We start from the raw sequence: 6,313 nt of genomic DNA on the forward strand, positions 1-6,313 counted from the left end.
CCGCCCATGAACCTATGCATAGTGGTTGGCACATGTTTTCATCTTGACTCTCTGGTAGAATCTTTGGGGCACTCTTTGAGGTTCTATGTGTTGGTTGAATAGATGAATCTGAGATTGTGTGATGCATATCGTATAATCATACCCGCGGATAATTGAGGTGACATTGGAGTATCTAGGTGACCTTAGGGTTTTGGTTGATTTGTGTCTTAAGGTGTTATTCTAGTACAAACTCTAGGGCTGTTTGTGACACTTATAGGAATAGCCCAACGGATTGATTGGAAAGACTAACTTTGAGGTGGTTTCATACCCTACCATAATCTCTTCGTTTGTTCTCCGATATTAGTGACTTTGGAGTGACTCTTTGTTGCATGTTGAGGGATAGTTATGTGATCCAATTATGTTATTATTGTTGAGAGAACTTGCACTAGTGAAAGTATGAACCCTAGGCCTTGTTTCCTAGCATTACAATACTGTTTGTGCTCACTTTTATCATTAGTTACCTTGCTGTTTTTATATTTTCAGATTACGAAGACCTTTATCTACCATCCATATACCACTTGTATCACCATCTCTTCGCCGAACTAGTGCACCTATACAATTTACCATTGTATTGGGTGTGTTGGGGACACAAGAGACTCTTTGTTATTTGGTTGCAGGGTTGTTTGAGAGAGACCATCTTCATCGTACGCCTCCTACGGATTGATAAACCTTAGGTCATCCACTTGAGGGAATTTTGCTACTGTCCTACAAACCTCTGCACTTGGAGGCCCAACAACGTCTACAAGAAGAAGGTTGTGTAGTAGACATCAGAAGACAGCTGGCTCGCTCGTAGAAGCAACAGCGCCAGCAATCCGGGCACTTCCGAAGTCCGGAACAGCAATGGCAAACCACGACGCAGCAAATACAAACACCGCAATGATAACGAAAGAATGCATGACACAACGGTTAACGCCGGATTCAGCGGTTCCAAATCCGGTCAACGGAAGAAGCCATTGGAGGCAAACAGAGATGGACCATCCAATTTGGACAAGATATTGGACCGGCCCTACCATATTCATGGCCGCCCCAACAAACCAGCTAATCATACCAACAGAAGTTGTTGGGTCTTCAAATAGGCTAACAAGCTCAATGCCGAACATAAGGGGAGGAGGCCGCCAGGCGATAGCGATGACGAAGAGGCTCACCAACCAAATTTCGGGGGTCAGAAGCAATTTCCCCTGAAGTGAAAACAGTGAACATGGTATACGCGACACACAACTTTACAGGGGAGCTGGAGAGACACTCCCTCCGGACTGAGGATCACACTACGGCGACCTCAGCCGAAGTACAAAGCGGTCTCATTAAACCGCATACCTTGTTGGCTGTTAAGCCACCGGTGTCCATTCAACAGGATCGACCAAGTTTGGAGCAGGACTAGCAGTTCGGCTTCCACCGTCCGCCTCATACACCTGCAAAATGTGTACCGCACACACATAACTATGCACTTCAAATAGCCTGGGCATCAGCGGAAGCGCGACACGGACGGGTCTACAAGTACTCCCATAAACTACTTCCTTTTTTTCCTTTCTTATATTACTCTTTCTTTTTCCATCATCCTTCTCCATAGGTGGCGCAAAGGCTGGTCATCTCATGGATTGTATCAGAGTCCGGGTTCATAAATTTTCCCAAAGGTTACTCCTGTTAAGGAGCCCCTTCACCAAGGAAAGGCGGTGCAGACGTGCGACATGAGGTCCAAAATAACTATTTGTAGACCGCGCTCCCTATTTTTTGAGCCTGTAAAGTGCATGTTTCCTCAGCCGCCGACCCCTGGCATGTCAAATAGCCGGGGCTGTGGCGTTATTATCTATAAAGTGACAATTGGCATGTTAGTTAGGTTCTAGTGAACATACTCCGTATCTGGTATTCACTTTTATATAAAGAACCGAATTTTGCTCCTTTTTGTTGTTTCACACACACACCCCGGCATACCTTGCCAGGGGCTTGACATTGGAAAAAAATAAATTGCCAACAAAGTCCGAACAACTTCATAGCATACTTCAGCATCGCGTGTTCGGCCTTATATGCATCAGCTCTGAATCATGTCTTGGGTCAATAGTTGGGTTGCCCGGCTCCTGTGCTTTCTACCTTACGTTCCACTCTATCGGCTAGGGCAGTAAAGGGAGAACTACTACGATTGTGTTTCTGGTTCACCTGGTCAAACACCTCAGTAGAGAAAGCCGAAAACTTATTGTCATGATGCGGCGAGAGCTGGTCAACCGCTCGACGACTTAACGGGATCTTTTGAGATTCCTCCGTATTATACAAAGGACCTTCTTTTGGGTCATACATGTAACGCACCGCATTGGGATAACCGTGTACATAACATGATCTATATCATAGATCCACCATAAAACTCCTATGGCTAAGTGAAAGTGTTAACGCCCTATAGTACGATTGCCTAGTTCACCGCATTGACACCTCCTTTTTGGACCAAGACGTTGGGTTAAGAGTGATCAATTACTTTTCCGAACACCCCCGTATTTCCTACGAGGGGGTTGAAGCCGACGACTTGAAATCTTTCTGATTATATAAAAACGGCCGCACAGGAGGATTCAAAAGCTTTTAAGCAACTCTAAAATAAACTTTATTATTTCATAATATTGTCTTTCACAATGTCAATACATCTCACTCGAATATAATATCTTTCGAGCACTGACCCTCTATCAACCAGGCAGCCGCTAAGACATCTTCGAAATAATGCTCTGGTGCATAATGGTCCTTGCCCTTGGGTGGACTCTTCGCTGCAACATCGATGGCCTTCATCTTCGTCCAGTATGTTTTCACACGGGCAAGGGCCATCCGTGCACCTTCAATGCACGTTGATCGCTTAACAGCGTCCATGCGCGGCACCGCGGCAGCAAGTCGCCGCACCAAACCAAAATAACTATCCGGAATTGGCTCGACCGGCCACAGTCGAACTACGACGTCTTTCATGGCAGCGCCGGATATCCGGTACAGTTCTGCCCATTGGGTCATCTGTTTGTTTAGCAACAGTGGGCACTTTGACGCACCAAATTGCAACCAGAAAAGCTTCTCCGTTGCATACCCTTCTTGTGCTTGGTAAAACTGCGCCGCATCGGAAGCACTCTTCGACAAATCCAATAAAGCATCTAGAGAACTCCACACTCGATTAAGCGGGGCATAATTCGGATTGCCGAACTTGGTTCGTAGTAAAAAGGGCTTACCAGCTGCGATCTCCCCGGCTTGCCGGATCTCCTCTCGGGCCGCTCTAGATTCGGACCGGGGCTCTCTCGCCTCTTGTAAGTGTTGGAAATATGCCCTAGAGGCAATAATAAATTGATTATTATTATATCTCCTTGTTCATGATAATCGTTTATTATCCATGCTAGAATTGTATTGATAGGAAACTCAGATACATGTGTGGATACATAGACAACACCATGTCCCTAGTAAGCCTCTAGTTGACTAGCTCGTTGATCAATAGATGGTTACGGTTTCCTGACCATGGACATTGGATGTCATTGATAACGGGACACATCATTAGGAGAATGATGTGATGGACAAGACCCAATCCTAAGCCTAGCACAAGATCATGTAGTTCGTATGCTAAAGCTTTTCTAATGTCAAGTATCATTTCCTTAGACCATGAGATTGTGCAACTCCCGAATACCGTAGGAGTGCTTTGGGTGTGCCAAACGTCACAACGTAACTGGGTGGCTATAAAGGTACACTACAGGTATCTCCGAAAGTGTCTGTTGGGTTGGCACGAATCGAGACTGGGATTTGTCACTCCGTGTAAACGGAGAGGTATCTCTGGGCCCACTCGGTAGGACATCATCATAATGTGCACAATGTGATCAAGGAGTTGATCACGGGATGATGTGTTACGGAACGAGTAAAGAGACTTGCCGGTAATGAGATTGAACAAGGTATCGGGATACCGACGATCGAATCTCGGGCAAGTATCGTACCGCTAGACAAAGGGAATTGTATACGGGATTGATTAAGTCCTTGACATCGTGGTTCATCCGATGAGATCATCGTGGAACATGTGGGAGCCAACATGGGTATCCAGATCCCGCTGTTGGTTATTGACCGGAGAGTCATCTCGGTCATGTCTGCATGTCTCCCGAACCCGTAGGGTCTACACACTTAAGGTTCGGTGACGCTAGGGTTATAGAGATATTAGTATGCGGTAACCCGAAAGTTGTTCGGAGTCCCGGATGAGATCCCGGACGTCACGAGGAGTTCCGGAATGGTCCGGAGGTAAAGAATTATATATAGGAAGTGCTATTTCGGCCATCGGGACAAGTTTCGGGGTCACCGGTATTGTACCGGGACCACCGGAAGGGTCCCGGGGGTCCACCGGATGGGGCCACCTGCCCCTGGGGGCCACATGGGCTGTAGGGGGTGCGCCTTGGCCTACATGGGCCAAGGGCACCAGCCCCAAGAGGCCCATGCGCCAAGAGAGATGGAAAGGGGAGAGTCCTAAAGGGGGAAGGCACCTCCGAGGTGCCTTGGGGAGGATGGACTCCTCCCCCCTTGGCCGCACCCTTCCTTGGGGGAAGGGGCAAGGCTGCGCCCTCCCCCTCTCCCTTGGCCCTATATATAGTGGGGGGAAGGGAGGGCAACCATACCTAAGCCCTGGCGCCTCCCTCTCCCTCCCATGACACGTCTCCCTCCTCCCACAGCGCTTGGCGAAGCCCTGTTGGAATCCCGCTACTTCCACCACCACGCCGTCGTGTTGTTGGATCTCCATCAACCTCTCCTCCCCCCTTGCTGGATCAAGAAGGAGGAGACATCGCTGCTCCGTACGTGTGTTGAACGCAGAGGTGCCGTCCGTTCGGCGCTAGGATCATCGGTGATTTGGATCACGACGAGTACGACTCCATCAACCCCGTTCTCTTGAACGCTTCCGCGCACGATCTACAAGGGTATGTAGATCCACTCCTCCCTCGTTGCTAGATGACTCCATAGATTGATCTTGGTGATGCGTAGAAAATTTTGAATTTCTGCTACGTTCCCCAACAGTGGCATCATGAGCTAGGTCTATGCGTAGTTTCTATGCACAAGTAGAACACAAAGTAGTTGTGGGCGTTGATTTTGTTCAATATGCTTGCCGTTACTAGTCTTATCCTGATTCGGCGGCATCGTGGGATGAAGCGGCCCGGACCGACCTTACACGTACTCTTACGTGAGACTGGTTCCACCGACTGACATGCACTAGTTGCATAAGGTGGCTAGCGGGTGTCTGTCTCTCCCACTTTAGTCGGATCGGATTCGATGAAAAGGGTCCTTATGAAGGGTAAATAGCAATTGGCATATCACGTTGTGGTCTTTGCGTAGGTAAGAAATGTTCTTTCTAGAAACCCATAGCAGCCACGTAAAACATGCAAACAACAATTAGAGGACGTCTAACTTGTTTTTCCAGGGTATGCTATGTGATGTGATATGGCCAAAGGATGTGATGAATGATATATGTGATGTATGAGATTGATCATGTTCTTGTAATAGGAATCACGACTTGCATGTCGATGAGTATGACAACCGGCAGGAGCCATAGGAGTTGTCTTTATTTATTGTATGACCTGCGTGTTATTGAACAACGCCATGTAATTACTTTACTTTATTGCTAACCGGTAGCCATAGTAGTAGAAGTAATAAGTTGGCGAGACAACTTCATGGAGACACAATGATGGAGATCATGATGATGGAGATCATGGTGTCATGCCGGTGACAAGATGATCATGGAGCCCCAAGATGGAGATCAAAGGAGCTATACGATATTGGCCATATCATGTCACTATTTGATTGCATGTGATGTTTATCATGTTTATGCATCTTGTTTACTTAGAACGACGGTAGTAAATAAGATGATCCCTCATAATAATTTCAAGAAAGTGTTCCCCCTAACTGTGCATCGTTGCGACAGTTCGTTGTTTCGAAGCACCACGTGATGATCGGGTGTTAGATTCTAACGTTCACATACAACGGGTGTAACATAGATTTACACACGCAAAACACTTAGGTTGACTTGACGAGCCTAGCATGTGTACAGACATGGACTCGGAACACAGAAGACCGAAAGGTCAAGCATGAGTCGTATGGTAGATACGATCAACATGAAGATGTTCATCGATGTTGACTAGTCCGTCTCACGTGATGATCGGACACGGCCTAGTTGACTCGGATCATGTAATCACTTAGATGACTAGAGGGATGTCTATCTGAGTAGGAGTTCATAAGATGAACTTGTTTATCCTGAACATAGTCAAAAGGATTTTGCAAATTATGTCGTAGCTCGCGCTTTAGT

This window comes from Triticum dicoccoides, chromosome 7A (genome assembly GCF_002162155.2).
Source record: "Triticum dicoccoides isolate Atlit2015 ecotype Zavitan chromosome 7A, WEW_v2.0, whole genome shotgun sequence".
In the NCBI taxonomy this organism is placed as follows: Eukaryota; Viridiplantae; Streptophyta; class Magnoliopsida; order Poales; family Poaceae; genus Triticum; species Triticum dicoccoides.